Source organism: Magallana gigas, chromosome 10 (assembly GCF_963853765.1).
Source record: "Magallana gigas chromosome 10, xbMagGiga1.1, whole genome shotgun sequence".
Lineage (NCBI taxonomy): Eukaryota > Metazoa > Mollusca > Bivalvia > Ostreida > Ostreidae > Magallana > Magallana gigas.
The window spans coordinates 36,155,633-36,178,013 of record NC_088862.1 but is presented as its reverse complement, the minus strand read 5'-3'; the positions used below and the strand labels follow the sequence as shown (position 1 = coordinate 36,178,013).

At 33.0% G+C, this 22,381-nt stretch overlaps 1 protein-coding gene and 1 long non-coding RNA gene across 3 annotated transcripts in view; one reads left to right on the top strand and one right to left on the bottom strand.

Annotated features, from left to right (window-relative positions):
- Positions 1-22,381, top strand: part of LOC105330472 (uncharacterized) — a 320,443-nt gene that overhangs the window by 275,442 nt on the left and 22,620 nt on the right. The window lies entirely within an intron of this gene.
- On the bottom strand, positions 3,306-9,851 carry LOC136272362 (uncharacterized). Its single transcript, XR_010710352.1, has 2 exons — positions 7,692-9,851; positions 3,306-6,178 (listed from the first exon to the last, which is right to left on the bottom strand). It is a non-coding gene; the product is annotated as an uncharacterized lncRNA (long non-coding RNA).

Sequence of the window (22,381 nt, the reverse complement as noted above, 5' to 3'; positions counted from 1 at the left end):
TTTTTGTTTATTTTCTTATAAATTACATGTTTTAAAAACAATACTACGTGTAATAAGCATAAAACATGTATGAGTAAACTTAATGAAGAATTTTTAATAGATTATTTTTCACAGAATGTGGTACATTACATGTATGTCAATTTTTATAAAACTAGCGTATATTTCGTGCGCCATAAATTGCAAGTTTTTTGTAAATATCATTTACTTGCATGATAGGTATATATGGTCTCACCAAAATTTTCTTCATAAAGTTACAGCTGTATGTACCACATATATGTTTTGTCACAAGTATACATTTAAAAAAAAAATACCCAAATTCCAACAGTTTAAATAAACTCAACTCATTCTCTGATAAGTTCATTGTGTTTTGTGCGTGCATATCTTATTTGTCTGCTGCAACAGCAGCCAATCAGCGGTAAGCTGAATCCACAAAAAGAAAGTTTGTGTTTTAGGAGCGGGTAAATTGTTTATGCGACACTGTCAAGAAAACCACACCAAATAATAACAAGGAACATAAATATTCACTTAAATGTATTCTGTTGTAAAGTAAAGGTTTTTAACACTTATTGCATCTTGCAAAACATGTGATGACTCTTAATCATCTGTCAAATATCTGATATACATGTATATGTAAAAGATGGGAGAAATAACGACGGAACAAAGTGGGATTCGAACCTGGCCCTCTGAATCTCTAGTCAAGTGCTCTACCAACTGAGCTACATGTATCTGGCACCGGTATTCAAACCAGTCTGACCGTCACATTCCTCCCCCTTAAATGATCTTCACCCTCGAAGATCATCCCTGGCAGGATCGAGTTAACCTGTTAGTTCCAGGGGTTGGTCACAACACCAATATTGTAACAGGATGGGAGAAATAATGAAGGACCAAACCGGGATTTGAACCTGGGCCCCCTGAATCTCTAGTCAGGTGCTCTACCAACTGAGCTATCTGGCACTGGTATTCAAACCGGTCTGATCGTCACATATAAAGAATTATTTTAAACAATGTTGTTCAATAAAAAATAACACTCGCAACCTTCAGTTTTTGTCTGTAATTAATCAATATTGGCGTGCAATCAGTTCTCGCCGAGTACTATTTCTCACCAGTGCATTGTTACGTCATTTTATCAACACATAAAATTATATACGAAAATATGATGTAACAGTGCACCAGCGAGAAATGGTCCTCGGCGAGAACTGCTCGCACGCCAGTACTGCCAGTAGTCAGATTAAAAAAAGAGAATAAAAAATTACATTTAAAACATTAACAAGGACAATTTAAGTACACATCATAACTGCTAAACAAGAAAAATTATGTGAACTGGTAGAATGGTAGGCATAGTTCTAACTTGTAACCTACATGTACAAGTACATGTACCGGGTACCCGTTGGTCTGCTAAACCTCTTTAATGATACAATGATCGGCATCATAAAGATATTAAAGTCATGTTTTAACTCTGAAGTCTGAAGTATACAATTTTATTTACTTGAAGTTATGTCTACAGGGTATTCATGACTACATTTGGAGTCTTCTGCACAAGAATATATGATATGTTTCTAATTAGACCCTGCTTTGAATTTTGAGTTGAAAATTCACAATCTGTTATTTTTTTAAATAGATAAATTCAGTTACCCTTTCCAGTCCCCCATGAACCTCGAGCGAGTCTAAACATTTCCCCATGAAACATGTAAAAATTACACGTTAGTAAACAAACACCCACACCATAACAAAAACATCTAACAGTGTGCACGTACTTACATGTACATCTATACTATATACTAAATTTTAACCAGTTAACAAGAAACTTTAAAAGGAGAAAAAGCCTCACCTTCTTCAGTAACATCCACATAAATCACACACTTTAATGTCCATCTTTTCTCCTTTATTACTCGTAGCTTATCAACGGCTGATCGTCGACAGAAGTGTGGCTGTCAGAATTTCCTCGTAAACGATTCACACGAGAAAAATATCCTCCTTAAACAAATATGTAGTATTGTTCCCCGTGCATGTTCATATGTTTCACAGTAAATTGAAAATGCATGTGTACACCGAAAGAATACACAACTTCTCTTCTGCATTACGGCTCTCTCTTTTCTACAATGCCGTTCGTTACTGTTTACATTCGGCGCGCGCGCGGGGGTTACAAACAGGGGCGCCCCGACAAATAGTTGCACATAGAACGTTTAAATAATGTGTGTTCATTGAATTCATAAATGATATAGATGAAAAAAATGAAATTGAATCACAACAATTTATCTAAGACGCAACACAACGTAATGCAGTAAATGCCTGGACCTTAATGTGGCATTTGTTCGCTTGTGTGTTTATGTAGACATATTAACTCGTTCATGTACGATTCTCACATATTTGTTTTATGAAATTTGAAAAAAAATATAGCACAGAACTTGTTTAATTTGATACCAAATGACATTATTTAATATATTAACAATAACTGAATTAATTTTTTTCCATAAAATGATAACGATTTTTGCTATCAGAAAAATACGTGTATGAGCTGCTGACCCCTAATTATAGGGGCCAGCCCTTTTTTCTTAATTTTAAATGAAAGCTCTCGTTATTCTAAACAACTTTTGTTCTATATGATTAAACAAAATATTTTTAGTTTAAAGGTTATAATACAAAAAGCAACAAAATTTCAGCCCCGAAAAAATCTTAAACTTTGGCGACAAATAGCTCAAAAACTAACAAAGAAATTACCAAAATTTTCATGCCAGCAAAACTATAAAATGTTACCGACAATTTCACCAAATTTCATGAATCTATCATCTGTAGTTCCCGAGATCAACTCTGGACAAAAGACCCCCCAATTTTCAATTAAAGGGCAATAACTCATAACCGGAAGTGAATTTTAAAAATTTGAAAAAAACGTCTAGAGATATTAATATCATCTACATACCCTGAAAGTTTCATAGCAATCACACAAAAAATGTTCGAGAAATCTCGTGCACAAAATTTGCGGGAAAAAAAAAAAATAATAACTAGAGCAAAGCTCGTTGCAAAGCAACGAGTGGGTCTTCCGTTAATGTCGGAAGTAAAGCTGGAAGTTCCTGTAAGAAGCAAAGCTCTTGAACCAATAACAAGAGTTACTAAGATGAAAATATCTAATTGTTCCTGGTACGACTTAACAAAATCCGAATGATTTTAAGTACGACTTAACAAAAACCTTTCTGATTTCAAGAACGACTTAACAAAAAAAATCCGAATGTGTTCAAGTACGACTTAACAATTATTTTTGGTACGAGTTAATATTACTTTAAAACATTTCGCTATTTTTTAAACCAAGGATGCGGAATCAAAATTTCCGGAAAAATCAATTTTTAAACCCCGATATCTCTGTAATGCATCGTCCAATTTTAAAACGGTTTTCAGTGTTAGATTCAGCTTAATAAGCTATACAAAACACATGTTCATTTTTGATTTGATAAAAAAATTCAATTTTTCGAAAAATTGATTCACTTCCGGATTCGACCAGAAGAGACAGATTTTCATTTCCAGCCTTATTACAGTGGTAAATCGACAAAATTATTACCATTGAAAATTCCAAGCCTCTATCTCAAAGCGTTTTCATGAAACATCGAAGTCATCAAAATGACTTTATTAAAATTTTATAAATGACGTAACGTAAAAACTGAAGTGACGTTTTCAAAGAAACTTTGGAATTTTTGAGGCATAATAGTTGCACACAATCTCTGAAAGTTTCATTTCAATCGGTTAAAAACTTTTTGAGTTATAAAGCCGAAAAGGAGTCAGAAACAAAAGATGTCACCTTTGACCTTCCAAACTGTGTGCTTGTTGCACCATCAAATGTCAGAAACTTACCAATGTACAGTTTATTATATTTCTGTGAATATTTCCTATGTAAAATTAAAATGATTAAACATGCTATTCCATCTAACTGTGAAATAGTTTCTATGGTATCTGTCCATGGTGAATAGTCAACGAAAGTATTCACCGGCAGCATACGATTTCCCTCCTTTTTAAACTCGGAACACCTCTGATATAATCCGATCAAAACATTAAATTCAAAGTCCGATAATTCTAATTTGTTAATAATCAAGAAATTCTGCATCGCCAACAAATAAAGTTTTCTTCAGAATAATAATTAAAATACCTATAGCTATTTACTGACTATTTGGATGACAGAAAGTTTATTGTCCCCCTCAACAGCAACTATTTCACTTGGCTTCGCCCCATGAAATAGTGGCTGTCTTGGAAGACAATAAACTTGCTATCATCCTCATACCCAGTAATTAGGTATATAATGTCCCATCCACATAAATTTCAAGTTATATAACCTCCCATTTGTAACCTGCAATTTCACAGTGTATAGTCAACACAACAGTCTTAGCCGCAAGTTTCACCATTCAATTCTCATGTACTTATTAAACATTAGGGGCCTTCATATTGCATACCAATTCCAACAAGGGAGATCCCTCTAATGATAATCATTAAAATTCATTTTATGAATCTTAGCAACACTCATAAGCCTTCAAGTACAGCATCTCTTAAGGTGGCTCAAAACACCTTGAAATATTTTCTCAATTGACAAATCAGCAGAAAATTACTTGATAATGATAGATATCATAATTGATAAGAAGTGTTTAAGTCAAATAGGCAAAAATGTGCAATTTTAAATGAACAAGTACATTTTTAAAAATTTAATTCAATAAACAGTAACAAAAGCTCTAGGCAGACTCGAACTCGAATGGTTTAGAAACCCAATACTTTAACCATTGAGCTATGACAATATACAACCCAATCAAACGATATGAAGAGTTCAACAAAACATTTAAATCGCCATCTTGTGACGTAGTGTCTTAAAAAGTATAAGTCTAGGTGTAGTGATGTACCTTAATTTACAAAAATATTAACGGGTACTTTATCCGAATCTGTCCCTTGCTTCCTTTAACTTAGTATATTTTATGAACAGATGTCTTGTCTTAGAATAAGAAAGCTAATGCAATTCTGAGAAAAAAGTATACTACATATTGACAATTCCATTGAGGTTTAATAAACATATGGCCATTTAAGTGAACCCACCATATTCAATTTCTTTTACTCAACACAGATTTACAGGGTTCTCCATAGTAAAACATCTTTACCTGACCTTTTAGAGGTCAATTATTTTTCAACCACCATTAATAAGAAACCTTATTCAATACAACATACATCTACATGATATTATCTTGATAAAAGCATCACATCACTTAGAAATACCCTTACATGTATACCCTCCCCCTATCTTTTGATTTTCATAAAAAGTCATGGTTTGAAATCTTTTACCTAATTTTATGAAACTTGTGGCAATTTCTTTGAGTCATTTCTCACACATATTTGAAAACAATCATTAATGATACTAAAATTTGATCTTTTTTGTTTCTTGAATGATTTGTAGCATTTTAATAATTAAATAGACATGTATTCTTGCATGTGATTTCTTTTTTCCATGAAAAAAGGTAAGCTAACAATCATATTTATTGAATATCTAATCTATTCTGGTTTCTTGTCTCTTTTTAACCATGCTAAAACAGTAAGATCAACAAGTTCAACATCTGCCTTAAATAAAATTAAATTCAAACACACCCGGGTAGCTGGAGGCGGAGGAGAATTCCATTTAAAATGTTAAAATTTGACATGTTGTGTCTACTTTTTTTAATGCACATATACCTTAAAAGGATGAAAAGAGATTGTTTCTTGCTCATTTCAAAAGTAATTATCATTGCAGGTGTTATTCAAAAGTCAAATGTACATTTACATATCCTACATGTAATCTTAATGGAGACAATTGGAAATAGTTGGGTGATTTTTCAATTATGTAAAGACATCTAAATATCTTTATAAAATAAAAAATGAAGGAAATATAATTGCATACTTTCATTGAAAAACAAATTTTCACAACAATCATATTTCTTTAAACAGCCTTAATTTTGGTTTTTTATAATTTCTTATCAAACATGAACAAACCACAATAGGGCATGATGCTTTCTTAAAGTTCCATTATTGTTTATGCATTATCCTTTTTAATTTGAAATACCGGTAGATAGTCTGTAGAACACAAGGACTATGCATGTGGGTAGAGGTGACAGGTAAACCTCAAGAGCTGAAACCATACGAATCAACAGGTAAAAGTAATGTGGTAACAAGAGTTCGTTTTGAGCTGAAATGAAAAAAAAAATTAGCTGAGTTAAAATACATGTACTTGTAATAGCTGTGCTTACACTAACATATACATAATGTTTTTGGAAAAAATAAACTGACCATGCAGTGTTATAAGTATGACATATCCAAATACATGACATTAACATTTAGGCAGTACAAAAACAAAAATGTGCATATCAAGTCATAATATCATAACATTAAAAAAATTTCTTGGGTGTAGACATATCAGATTGAGAGAGAGCAAGAGCAAGAGCAAGAGAGAGAGAGTTTGTTTTACTTGTAGTGCAACAGCAATATTTCAATTCATAAACTACAAAGGAATACATGTATTACCAATCTGAACAGCGTCAAAGCATAAGCTTCTGCTACATGTATACCATGTTTTGTCAATTCTACTGGGGTTTTTTGCGAATAAATTTAGCGAGGTTTTTTTTTTTTTCTTATGAGTTATGTTTTGAAAACAATACTATGTATAATGCGCAGAAAATTCCAGGAACAATTTTACAAAGCTTTGGATTTTGGTTGCACATTGAAAAAATGAGGGATTGATAATAGGAGCATGCTCATTTTAAAATTCAATCCACTTTAGATTTCTTGTACAAGACCGAGATATTTTTGTCACAAAATTAAGTTGCCCTCTGACACTTTGCCAAGATAAAAAATTTGAGAGAGAGAGCGAGAGAGAGAGAGAGAGAGAGAGAGAGAGAGAGAGAGAGAGAGAGAGAGAGAGAGATCTAAGGCACATGCAGTAAAATTATTTACATACTATGTAGATGTGATATGCATGTAAAGCTTACCTAAAATGAATCAATATGTATAAAAGATAAACTAATCTCTCAAATTACAATGATTCTGTGAAATACTTATATCTTGAGAAGACTGTTTAATAGATATCATGGAACATTGACCTAAAATCTGAGCTTGATATAATACGAAATTTGAGACTTTTCATCTAGCACCCTGTTTTACATGCTCGTTACACAAGCAATAACCATATATAACAGAGAGAGAGACAAAAGGTCTAATTTTAATTAGATTGAATATTTACTATGTCAAATATATTTATTTAATTAAACACAAGCCTGAGTTTTTTAATTTATAAATTAAATGAAGGCGATATGGTAAAGATCTGCTATATTCAAATATTTAGGGCAAAGTTATCATCATGCAAACATGCACTCCAATTACAACATTCTATTCTTGTGTACCTTAAGACTCCCACCGCTTCAAAATGCACTGTTTTACAGTGTGCGGTGTGTTGTTCAATACAAAGTAAGACATACATATACATAATAACAAATAGAAATTCAAAAGATGGTGTGCAAAACATACCCGTGAAAATACACTGGACATATAATATTCCGAGATTCCTCTTACTCTAACGCCCGCTTTTATATTGTGACGTACTTCAAAAGCGGAGGTTAGAGTCAGAGGAATCTCGGATTAGATTGAAAAGTGCAAATACTTTGAAAAGAAAAAGTCAATACGACATATCCTGTATTGAAACATACCTTTATGATCTGTCATACGTTAGTTGAGCTGAAATTTCCACTATCGATGTCTTGCAGGCCATGCTTCTTTTAAAAATGTAAACAAACCGCTATCAGCTGTTGTTAAAACATGGCGAGTTGACATGGGGAATCGTACGATAATTATTTCGATTAAGACTAAAAAGACTATAATAAAAACTAACAACGTAATTATCGAACGAAATAAGGAAATTGTTTCGATAAACACTCTGATTAACATTTAAAAAAAGGAGTTCGGTTTTATGACCTGTACGAACGGTTTTTAGAAGGAGTTACTTTCAGTGTGAATTATGCACTATTTTTCAAACCAATAACACGGAATCAAAATTTCCGGAAAAATCAATATTTAAAACCCGATCTCTCTGCAATGCATCATCCGATTTTAAAACGAATTTCAGTTTTGTATTAAGCTTTGGAAACTCTACAATATGCACATAATTTTATGTTTTTTATATAGTTTCATGATCAGGACGAATTATTTTCAGTAGAAGTTATTTTCAGTGTGAATTTTGCACTATTTTTTAAACCAAGAACGCGGCATCAAAATTTCCGGAAAACTCAATATTTAAACCCCGATTTCTCTGTAGTGCATCGTCCGATTTTAAAACGGATTTCAGTTTTAAATTAAGCTTAATAAAAGCTTTTTTGCTGTTTCATGATTAATATCAAATTATTGGTCAGAAAAAAGTTATTATAAAAAGACTTAGTAGCCCTCCTGACCCCTAATTTGAGGGGCCAGCCCCTATTTCTTGATATCAAATAAAAGTACTCATTAATATAAACATATTTTGTTCTACAAGAGTTCACGAATTGTAAACCGTTCTCGACATATCTAAACAAATGTGTTTTAGGGGCCGACCCTTTAACCCCTTACCGGGGCCACTAACAACCAAATTTTTGGTATCGTATTGTTCAGAACATTATTTTGAACAATTTTTGTTCTACATTCCTTTTCAAAATATTTATCCTTTTTCAGATATTAATGATCAAAGTTTTGAATTCTGGCCCCTTTTAACCCCTAATTACGTAATATAAGACTTAAGTATGGTACTATATAGATAAACAGCTGCACAATGAACATTTTTGCTTCTATAATTAATAACAAATAATTGTTCAGTAAAAAGTTATTGTAAGAAGAAATTAGAGCCCTTTTGGCCCCTAATGTGAGGGGCCAGCCCCTTTTACTTGATATCAAATGAAAGGTCTCGAAAATATAAACATATTTTGTTTTACAAGTGTTCACGAAATGTTAACGGTTCTTGAGATATATGTACAAATGTATTTTAGGGGCCGACCCTTTAACTCCTAAATGGGGTCATAATCAAAAACATTTAAGGTTGCATATTGTACAGAACAATTTTTTGAGCAACTTTTGTTCTACATTGCTTTTAAAAATATTTCTCCTTTTTCAGATAATAATGATCAAAGTTTTGAACTTCTGGCCCCTTGAAGACCCTAATTACGTAACATATGGCTTAAATATGGTACGGTATAGATAAACAGCTGTACAATGAACATTTTTGCTTTTATAACTAATAACAAATTATTGTTCAGTAAAGAGTTATTGTAAGAAGAATTTAGAGCCCTCTTGGCCCCTAATTTGAGGGGTCAGCCCCTTTTTGTTGATACCAAATGAAAGCCCTTCAAAATTAAAACAACTTTTGCATTACATGTTATAACAAAATATGTACACATCGAAAGGTATTACAGAAAATGTGCAAAAATTTCGTGAAAAAATTTGATGCTAATTTTCAGGTTCAGGCGAGCTTCAAGGCCTTGAGCAATTTTCATAATTGGAAGCATGGGGGTACATCTACAGACATTTATCTACAATCCCTGAAAATTTTAAGCTTCTACCTTGATTAGTTTCGGAGGAGATGCGTGGACAAAATGACCCTTAAAAATTTACAAAATCGTCTATATCTGAAACCGGAAGTGACGTCATCATTTGAAAATTTGATAATATGTAGCGACGACGTTGTTCTATCACTCCTGAAAATTTCGTGCAAATCGGTTGGGTAGTTTTTGAGAAATGACGCTCCAAAAAAGTCAGAAAAAGAAAAAAAAGAATAATAAGAATAAAGAAAAAGAAACCGTAGAATAACAAGAGGGTCTTCCGTTGGAAACGGAAGACCCTAATAAGAAACAGTAGAATAACAGAAGGGTTTTCCGTTGAAAAACGGAAAACCCTAAAAACATAAGAAATACAAAAGGTCTTTCACCTGAAAGGTGGAAAGACCTAATGAGGTGGAAAGACCTCTAATTGTTCGAGAACAATTAGTCTACTAGTTATTTTTTTTCTTCCCTTTTTTTCCAGGGACAGCTTTTTTATTTCTAGAGATATTGAAACATTTTTTTCTTTATGTTATCGACCATTAAAAGTTATGGTACCAAATGACCCTTTGATTGATAACTCCCAGAACTTACAAAGTTATTGCCCTTGTATACAAAAAGCTTGTTATCGCTACTCCTCTGAAACCATAAGAGATAGAGACTTTGAACTTTTACCAATGTCTTCAGTACACTTTCTACTAATACTTAAAGGATCCGAGACCCCCTTCTATCAGTTATTGCCCCTGAAAGTATTTGAATTTCCATAAAACCACTTCCAACTTTTTTATTATTTATCATAGAGACTTCGGACCACTTGGGATAAAAGCGTCTACCTTGGCCGAACAAAATGACAAAAAGGTCAAAGGTCAAGGTCATTTGGAAATCTGTTAATTAATGAGTTTTTAGATCTCTTTTGTTAAGGGTGGTAGAGAAAAACTTGTTCATGGATGTAGTAGGACATCTTAAGACATTTTAAAATATAGCCCCTCGGCTCATACCTTTGAATAATTACAGAGTTATTGCCCCTATTGTACGAAATGTTTGTTATCGCTACTCCTCTGAAACCATAAGAGATAGAGACTTGAAACTTTTACCAATGTCTTCAGTACACATGGAGGGTTCTTCAAACTATTCATACCGAAAGGATCTGAGGCCCCCATCTAGTAGTTATTGCCCCTGAAAGTATTTAAATTTCCATAAAATCACTTCCAACTTTTTTTATTACTTATCATAGAGACTTCGGATCACTTAGGATGAAAGCGTCTACCTTGGCCGAACAAAATGACATAAAGGTCAAAGGTCAAGGTCATTTGGAAATCTCCTAATTAATGAGTTTTTAGATCTTTTTTGTTTAGGGTGGCAGAGAAAAACTTTTTCATGGATGTAGTAGGACATCATGAGACATTTCAAAATGTAACTCATTGACCCTTACCATGTAACAATTATAGAGTTATTGCCCCTATTGTACAAAATGCTTGTTATCGCTACTCCTCATTAACCGTTAGAGATAGAGACTTGAAACGTTTACTAATGTATTCAGTACACTTAGACGCTCCTTTAATTTATTCATACCGAAAGGGTCCAAAGTCCCTTTCTATGAGTTATTGCCCCTGAAAGTTTCGAACATTTAATTAAAACACAAACAATTTTTGAATCAATAATCATAGATGCATAGGACAACTTGGTATTGAAGCGTCTACCTTGTCAGATCAAAATGACATAAAGGTCAAAGGTCAAGGTCAAGCAATAAAAAATTGCAAACTTAATCGTTTGACACTTTTTTATGAAATAACGCAGAAAAATACTTTATTTTATTGAAGCAATCTTATTTCAAACATAAAGAACAATGAGGTGGAAAGACCTCTAATTGTTCTCGAACAATTAGTCTACTAATTATTATTATTATTATTATTATTATTATTTTCTTCTCTTTTTTTCCAGGAACAGCTTTTTTATTTAAAGAGATATTGAAACAATTTTTTCTTTATGTGATTGGCCATTAAAAGTTATGGTACCAAATGACCCTTTGGTTGATAACTCCCAGAACTTATAAAGTTATTGCCCTTGTGTACGAAAAGCTTGTTATCGCTACTCCTCAGAAACCATAATAGATGGAAACTTAGAACTTTTACCAAGGTCTTCAGTACACTTAGAGGGTTCTCCAATCTATTTATACCGAAAGGATCTGAGCCCCCTTCTAGTAGTTATTGCCCCTGAAAGTATTTACATTTCTATAAAATCACTTCCAACTTTTTTATTTTTTGTCATAGAGACTTCGTACCACTTGGGATTGAAGCGTCTACCTTGGCCGAACAAAATGACATAAAGGTCAAAGGTCAAGGTCATCTGGAAATGCATTAATTAATGAGTTTTTAGATCTCTTTTGTTTAGGGTGGTAGAGAAAAACTTTTTCATGGATGTAGTAGGACATCTTAGGACATATAAAAATATAGCCCCTTGGCTCCTGCCTTCAAATAGTTACAGAGTTATTACCCCTATTTACGAAAAGCTTGTTATCGCTACTCCTCTGAAACCATCGAAGATAGAAACTAGGAATTTTTACCAATGTCTTCTGTTCACTTAGACGCTCCTTCAATCTATTCATACCGAAAGGGTCAGAGACCCCCTTCTATCAGTTAATGCCCCTGAAAGTATCTAAATTTCCATAAAATCACTTCCAACTTTTTTTATTACTTATCATAGAGACTTCGGACCACTTGGGATGAAAGTGTCTACCTTAATTAAACAAAATGACATAAAGGTCAAAGGTCAAGGTCATCTGGAAATCTCTTAATTAATGAGTTTTTAGATCTCTTTTGTTAAGGGTGGTAGAGAAAAACTTTTTCATGGATGTAGTAGTACATCCAAAGACATTTTAAAAATATAACCCTTTGACCCTTACCATGTAACAATTATTGAGTTATTGCCCCTTTTACAGAATGCTTGTTATCGCTACTGCTCATAAACCGTTTGAGATAGGGACTTGAAACTTTTACTAATGTATTCAGTACACTTAAGCGCCCCGGAATGGAACAGGCGAGTAGGGCTAGAATACTTTTTGACATAGATGACATGGTTTTTATGCCCTCATGTGACAGAATTTTAAGTTTCAACTTGTCATAATCTCTGATAAATATATCTAACAAATGTATTGCCCGTTAATGTCACTTGTAAGGCAATTCAACAGAGCTCTATTCGACAGGCACCTGGCGTTGTATTTTCTAATAATTGAAAATCTAACCTCTATACTGTTTTATTGAGTAAAGGGTATATGTATTTATATCAAGACAAAAGGATATACATGTAATGTCAGATACCTATGCTTAATTTGAAGAAGTCAGCATTTCTGACAAAAAAATAAATGAATGGTTGTCATATTTTTACCTTTTTTATGTATACTGTATTATACATATATACTTAACAATAATTTTTCATAAACTTGTCGGTTGAACTTTATTGAAGCACCATCCAATTTTCTGCATATGCAGAGTCATAGTTCTTTTTAAAAAATGCAATTCATTTCTATCATTTTGAGTTTTCAATTCCATTAATTACCAGTAAATTAGAAACACAGGCAACTGACGTAACATATTTCCTCAAAATTAAAAACATATATATAGCATACAGCAAAAATGTTATCAATTTTTTTTAAAAAGTAGGTTTGCATCTAAATATTCAGTCGGAGGATTGTTGATCTAATTATGTTAATGGTATACATGAAAATGCATGCAAAAAGTTAAATATATTAAGATTACTCAAGCATACAATTGATATATAAACACTTGTTAAAATTCGGCTTTTATCAGACCTAGACTGGAATATGGTGATGTTGTTTGGAGCAGCTGTATCAAGGAAAATCCGAATTGCTTAAACATGTACAAATTGAAGCAACCAGGACAGTGACAGGGATCAGAGTTAATTCTTCTAAAATCATTTTATATTGTGAGCATAAATTGGAAACCTTACAATCTCGAAGTGATAAACATAAACAAATTATATTCTCCAAGATTATAAATAGTTTAGCACCACAAGATATGTTAGATTGAATTCAATCATATTTTCTAGCTGAACATACATATAATCTTAGGTCGAATGAGCTTTTTTATTATCTATCACTATATACTTATTACAATAGCTTTGCTCCCTCTACATGTAAATTGTGGAATAATCTTCATGCAGGAAAGAAAACTTCATCAACTTTATCTTTCTTTAAGTCAAAACTTAAAAAACAAAATATACCTAAAGCTTACAAAAATTTCAGTTAAGGCAATAGGAAATATTATTTTACGTCAATTACGGAATAAAGCTAGTAAGGCTTACTTAAAGGATTTTTTAAACTGATGGGGGTCAATGTTTATAGTGTAGGTCTGAATCTAACGGAAATGTGATTTTTTCCCCTGGATATCTAAGATATACTCAACAAAGAGACGAACTTTTTAAACAACTTATTGACATTAGTGTTCCTTTATATGAACTATATACTTTATGGTAGTTCTGATTTTTCATATAGATAAAATTGTAAAATTGTTTCCCATGTGTATATTTATATTAGAGCGCCAAAGCGTTTTTGATTATCTTTGGTTACACGATTTAAACCTATTTAAGTACTATACATGTATATTTTCTTAATATATAGTCCCCTTTTATTAACTGTTCTTTTCAAATGGGCTGGATCATGAAAATGTCATTCTTATGTTTGTATCCCTGCAAGTATAAATGAAGGTGATAGGTTTGTTAATGTAGGTGTGAGTCAACATGTCTACCAACAATATGTCATACAATCAAATATGATAAATATTCAGATAATTATTTAATATACAAGTACCCCCTGTCTTATATGCACATAATTTCAATCATATTCTGTTAACTTGTAATTCTATATTCTTATGACTATAGATAATTTCTTTTTTACTTTATATGTTTGAAAGAGTTTACATAGGCTATGACTCTTATCCAATCCTTTCAATAATTTGAACATTCCGTTCAATAAAACACGTTTAAATTGAATTAATAATGTAGGTGGCTGTGATAGGAAGGTCAACCATCTACTCCAACGCTGTTGTATAATCTACTACTACATATTTCTATTCAAAAAATGCAATTTACCTATTTATTGACGAAAACAATTACTGTTAGCATTTATGATAGATTTTTGTAATCAAAGCAATTTAGAAACTATTAAAGCAAAATTATTTTACTGTCATCCTGTACAAAAATTGGGTTGCTAACTTGTTACAGATTCCATGCCTAAAAAATCAGCGATTTGATGATATTTAGTTACCCTAGTAACTACGTAACAAATATAATTTTTTTTAAAAAATGGCTTTCAAGATATAGTTACTACAGCATTGTTCATGAAAGAGTACATGTTACCATATCTTCATTTTGTACACTGTTATTGGCTGGATAGGTGTGAATACAAAATTCAGATAATCACAGTTTTAACAAACTGAGTGGGTGCGAGCACAAAAATCTCAATATGACATACTCTAAATTTTGTATTTGTACACACCCAGAAAATCTACAATGAACAATAGCAAAGTTTCAATTTACTGAGTGAACGTAAAACCAAAATTCAACAATATGATGTATTGTAATTTTAAAAATATTTACATTTGTACACTTCTCCAGCGAATTCAAAAAATGGAGTTTAACTACATTGAATATTTTAACGTGTAATTCTGTATATGTCAAGGGGTAGGTGATATATAATATTCTGGGCTACATTTGGGAACAATTAAGAACTCCAAGGCCTTTTGTGGAAATGAGCTGAATATTTATTGTAAGTTGTATTTGTATATCGAATAAATGGTTTCCTAAAGTACAGCTACGTGATCTATAATCATATACAATTATAATATTACTAAAACACTCTCTTTCTCTACAATTACTCATTAAATTTATCTTTAGTTAAATAATATTTAGATTACACATTTTTGATTAAAATAACTCACCAAGTATAACAGCAATATGAACTAAGATAATAGTCGGGTTGACAAGCTATGAAGTTTCATAATTCAACCGTCTGTCTTTGGTGACGTCGTGATATTAAATCAAAGTTCGTGCTAAAAATTCGATAATGCAAACGGACATGCGGACTCACAGGATGAATGACCATCTTTAAGTCCTCCTTAAAGATTGCTTAAAGGTGTTTAAAGGTAGCTTAAAGACGATCTTTAAGCCACCTTTAAGCTACCTTTAAGCTATATGTATTGCTTAAAGGTGGCTTAAAGAAAGCGTAAAGATAGCTTAAAGGCAGCTTAAAGACTATCTTTAAGCCACATTTAAGCCACCTTTAAGGACAATTTATAGGTCCTTAATGTCCAAACTTCTTTAAGCCACCTTTAAGCTACCTTTAAGCCACCTTTAAGCCACCTTTAAGCCATTAAAAAAAATTAATTCAATATTGTGCTTAATTTCCAACAAAATGTATTAACTTTATGAATGAAAAGGTATTAAAACGGTTTTTGTTCGAGAAAGAAAAATGAAAAAAAAAAAACCACAAAAAAAACCCGGCCACGGCGAGAATTGAACCCGGGACCCTTAGATCACTAGCATCACCACACATCCTCTGCACTATTAGGGTATTTGTTCAATTTCCCGCAATTTCCCGGTTTTCATGATTGCGGCGCCGTTCCAATATGTTTAAATATTTACATGTAATTGTATGTACATGATTTATAAACTATCAATTCTATAACAAACAAAATTACCAATTACCGGTGACGTATTTACTGCATTTGGCAATTGCAAATGACTTGTACATACAATTGTATGATGTGCCCGGCCGGGTATATTTGACATATTTACCCTTATACATATATTTAAATAATCAACCCCTATTTATGATCACCGGTACATTAATCAATGAGCCTCAAGATTTTCCTCTTACATACATGTATCGTTAATTTGTAGACGTAACATCTTTGAAACCCAGAGCTAGGAAATAATACTTTGAAAATGAATTACAAATGTAAATTAACTTTTATTCACTCGACTTATCGTATACTCGTACATACTAAGATTCAACGCCTTTAGAAACCCTGACGTGCACCTGGGCACACGACACACCTGTTGTGTATATCTTGTATATTCTGTGTTAGTTCCAGGGGTTTTCTAAGTTGGACAAACAATAGACTTTAATTAGATATACACAAACATGCACCTGGGCACACGACACAACTGTTGTGTATATCTTGTATATTCTGTGTTAGTTCCAGGGGATTTCTTAAGTTGGACAAACAATAGACTCTAATTAGATATACACAAACGAACAAAACTATGTCTAGACAAACAAAGCAGTAATATCCTGCCCGATATAACAAAGGCAGTTGAGAGTCTTTTCATCTTTAACATGTATCTAGCAGATCTAGAGTTAGAAATAATGAAAATTGAAAAAAAAAATACAAACCTTAAACCGATTAACAAATTAAATCATGCATTTTTGGTTCATTATCTTTATTTTGTTTAATAACCGGATGAACTGAGAGAGAGAGAGAGAGAGAGAGAGAGAGAGAGAGAGAGAGAGAGAGAGAGAGAGAGAGAGAGAGAGAGAGAGAAAGAGAGAGAGAGAGAGAGAGAGAGAGAGAGAGAAAGAGAGAGAGAATTTTTTTTCACTGATTAATTTATAATAGAAAACAAACATACTTTAATTAGTTTTATGCACATATTAAGATACAGAGACTGTGCTCATCCCTACAATAATTTTGAAACCCCCCCCCCCAAAAAAAAATTATAAAGAATTTTATAACGGCAATCTGTGTCCATCGGAGCGGTGCTGATGATAGCGATCTGCGTTTAATGGAGCGACGATTAAAACCGCCTGGAACACCCCCCCCCCCCTTCCTTGGAAATTATATAATTATCACTCGGATGACCCCCTCCCATCTCTATAAAAGAGCTTTTGCATTTAATATATGTTTTTATTGTTCAGCTTGATCAATATTGACTTAAAGGCCACTTAAAGACAGTGTAAAGGCAGTGTAAAGAGAGCGTAAATGCCACTTAAAGATGCTTAAAGGTGGCTGAAAGGTGGCTTAAAGAAGTTTGGACATTAAGGACCTATAAGCACTTGCTTAAAGGTGACTTAAAGGCGGCTTAAAGGTTGTATAGCCTTTAAGCTCCTTTAAGTCACCTTTAAGCCACCTTTATGGACTTACTTAAAGATGGTTTTTCGCCCTGTGACTCACTCAATTAAACCCGAAAAACCAGTCTAACACACTCATTCATTCACTAATCCACCCGCCAAACGTACCCACGTGACCTCTCGTACTACTATCATACTATGAATGATTGTATGAATGAATGAAGCGGTGTGAATGTAAACAAATAAACAATGGGAAATGAAAACATGAAATGTTGAAATAAGTGAACGCAAATATTAATACTAATTAACTAAAATAATTATTCCTGTGACATATACAAATATTCTTAAAAAACATATATTTTTAAAGAAATATACCGATATCACACAAAACAGCAATTAAACGCGAAAAGTCTATTATGAATAAAATAGTTATTACATATTTAAAGGGATAATGTGTAAATTAAAAAATATTCAATTATAAAGTCTCATTTTTAACCACCCCCCCCCCCCCCCCCGTTGCAATATATTCCCCCCGTTGCAATATATTAATATAAAGAATAAATATGTATAAACTGATAATTTTTAATTAAATAAACTCAAGTTATAATATTGATTCGTTATTTTGTGCTTCATTGCTGTTGAATTTTGAACCGGTTTCATGATCAAAATTCCACGATGCGGGTCAATTTTCAACGGATTAGGGTCTTTATTCACCCCCGGGTCAATTTTCAACCCGGGTCAAAATTCATCGTTACACCGGCCAAGAGAGAGAGAGAGAGAGAGAGATAGAGAGAGAGAGAGAGAGAAGAGAGTGTGTTTTTGAGTGATAACTTGACACGTATAATTGGAAATACTTAAAAATATTTTGTTTTTCATATACCTTGTAAGGTAATACGTTGATGGGGTTTTTTTCTTATGAGCAATGGTATAAAAGTAAAATGCCATTGTATTGTTGGTGTGGTTTTTTTCTCAGTGTAAGTGAATATTTGTTACACAAAATCTATGGATAAGTACCTAGACATATAAACTTTGGTCTGAAATCAACAGCATATTATTATCACATAAAGTTTTTTGTCAATAGATTATCTTAATATTAAAAACCTAAGTACAAAGGTAAAATGGGCACAGTGTTGATTCGTCCTTACACATGGCTATAGTGTGACGTGTTGATTCGTCCTTACACATGGCTATAGTGGGACGTGTTGATTCGTCCTTTCACATGGCTATAGTGTGACGCGTTGATTCGTCCTTTCACATGGCTATAGTGTGACGTGTTGATTCGTCCTTACACATGTCTATAGTATGACGTGTTGATTCGTCCTTACACATGGCTATAGTATGACGTGTTGATTCGTCCTTACACATGGCTATAGTGTGACGTGTTGATTTGTTCTTACACATGGCTATAGTGTAACGTGTTGATTCGTCCTTACACATGGCTATAGTGTGACGTGTTGATTCGTCCTTACACATGGCTATAGTATGACGTGTTGATTCGTCCTTACACATGGCTATAGTGTGACGTGTTGATTTGTCCTTACACATGGCTATAGTGTGACGTGTTGATTCGTCCTTACACATGGCTATAGTGTGACGTGTTGATTCGTCCTTACACATGGCTATAGTGTGACGTGTTGATTCGTCCTTACATATGGCTATAGTATGACGTGTTGATTCGTCCTTACACATGGCTATAGTGTGACGTGTTGATTCGTCCTTACACATGGCTATAGTGTGACGTGTTGATTCGTCCTTGCACATGGCTATAGTGTGACGTGTTGATTCGTCCTTACACATGGCTATAGTGTGACGTGTTGATTCGTCCTTACATATGGCTATAGTATGACGTGTTGATTCGTCCTTACACATGGCTATAGTGTGACGTGTTGATTCGTCCTTACACATGGCTATAGTGTGACGTGTTGATTCGTCCTTACACATGGCTATAGTGTGACGTGTTGATTCGTCCTTACACATGGCTATAGTGTGACGTGTTGATTCGTCCTTACACATGGCTATAGTGTGACGTGTTGATTTGTCCTTACACATGGCTATAGTGTGACGTGTTGATTCGTCCTTACACATGGCTATAGTGTGACGTGTTGATTTGTCCTTACACATGGCTATAGTGTGACGTGTTGATTCGTCCTTACACATGGCTATAGTGTGACGTGTTGATTCGTCCTTACACATGGCTATAGTGTGACGTGTTGATTCGTCCTTAAACATGGCTATAGTGTGACGTGTTACTAGTCGTCGCCTGGGTTTCATATTCTTGATCTTATGTATTTATTAATGACCACAAATTATAGGGTTAATGTGAACAGTTTGGTATCTTTTTTAGAGCTCTCTTTATTTCATTTAATATATTACTGCTGAAAAAATTCAACTTATCATTTTTATGGCAAACATGCGTTTCTAAAAAATATAGTAGAATATTTCATTGCTTGAACAGACTTTATAGCAAACCAACCAATCAGGTGACACTTCTATTGTCGGGTGTAAGATGTCAGCCTGACAAATTCTGCATAAATTGGGGTACACCTGACTGCAGGTATTATGTTGGCGGACGGGCATTTAAACATTCCAACCTTAAGGGCACATTCAGGTAAGTTATTTATTATTTTATTTATCTGAATAAATTTCAGACTTTAGAACTTAATGTTTCCAGATATGAACCATGAATAAAAGATGTCTATTATATTCACTGAGTGGGATTTGGGCATATTGAAGTAGCGTTAAGTGTTTGTTAGCAAAGGGAGGAAACGGACCTAGTTATTTGTTGACAAAAATTGTTGATCTTTCGTATTGTGATCCCTGTTTGTCTATCATAGACTGAAGACTTCTGCTTCATGGAAAATCAGGTTTAGATAAAATAATAGGCAGCAGTCTATGAGATGTATATGCCATTTGATACACTGTATTTTAATCATAATGTCAAGAAACAAAATGGAATACTTATTTCATAAATGTGATGTTTTCTCGTTCAATATCATCATCTTTTTTTAAAAAGGGGAGGTAGTAAATGTGAAATGTGAGAGAGAGAGAAAGAGAGAGAGAGAGAGACAGAGAGAGAGAGAGACAGAGACAGACAGAGACAGAGACAGACAGACGGACAGACAGACAGAAAACTAGAAAAAGAGAGGCAAGGAGAGAGAGAGAGAGACAACGAGAGAGAGAGAGAGAGAGAGAGAGAGAGAGAGAGAGAATATGTGCATTAAATGTTCTGGTGTAAATATCATTAAAGAGTACATGCATACCTTTATTAACAGTTTTACAGACTTTAAATGTACTTTATTAAATTCAGAAATCGATAATATATACTGGAATTTGTTGTGCACTATTTTAATCTAAACACTTCATTGGTTTTTAAATACTTTAGAAGAGTGATAATGATGACAGACATTACCCTGGTAATTGTAACCCTCGGTTACAGGACGCTAAGGCGTCCATCCACTATCACAGGATCTAAGGATGCCGCTGTTTTAAAAAAAGATATACAAAACAATATCTCTATAAAAGGAGAGAAAAAAAAAAGAGAGAGAGAGAGAGAGAGAGAGAGAGGTAGAGGTAGGTTTGTTTTAAGGAGACTGGGTGATCAACAAATTTATCAGATTTACAATAAATTTTTAGATATGATGTGTTAAGCTATAAAATATTGTTTAGTAAAGAGAAATCAAGTTTAGCGTTTAAGGTATCCAACTCCTAAATCTTCTAGTATCAATAATTATTGAGAAGTATATCATTGAAATCTGTAGACGAAGCATACTTCAAAAAAATACAAAGATAATGGGAGGTCAGTGTTCATACCTCTAAGTAATGGCCGATTTAAGTTGAGCTTTTTGTACCTAAAATGCAATTTCAACCTGACACGGATTTTTTGCCAGTATTTTTGATTAAGCAAACCTATTTTTCTAAATATTGTTTTTAATTATGAATAATGATCACACTGAACAGAGGAATTACGAAAAATTGTACGAAGCTGCATAAATGTTCGTGTAACGTTTTTGCACTTAAAATAGACAATTTCTATAATAGTTACAATTTGATTTGAAAAAAAATTGAATATCAAGAATTTTATAAGATTCATCCAGATTGCTGAGATATGTATGCAGTATCATTTTGACATAATAAAACAATGGGGTCAGTCATGTCGAATTTTAGATATATGGCTTCAAAGGTAAAGTTCTCGCAAAATTTGGCTTTAAAAAATCATAAATCTCCTATATATCTGCATAACTTTATGCTAAACTTATATCACTCTCTCAAAATTTAATTTTGTACGTGTCACACAGAACCTATAGAACATGTCATAAATTTATCAAATGTTAAAAATGTGAATAATGAATGAAATATCATAAAATTGCTTGTTTCTGTTATTTTTGTCTAAAATACCCTCTGCACGAAAAATAATGTTCCCCAAAAATCGTGTCTGTATCTTAAATTCAAAAAGATTGTCTTTATAAATGTTGTGTAAATATGAAATAACGATCTTTCTTTGATGATCAAATAATAAAGCCATATTCATTTTAAATGTAATGATCATCTGCGCAATGAAATCAAAACATGAGGAGTGATATACCTTAAATGTTATCATTTTCCTATATATGTTTATACAAAGCTCTTCTTACAAAGGAGGTCGGTACAGTCTAAAAATGGCTACAAACATCCAGACTTCACAAAAGGACGTGTTTATAAGATGATAGTTTAATTATACATTTTGGCAATCTAAAATGAAGGTTTGGTGTATACA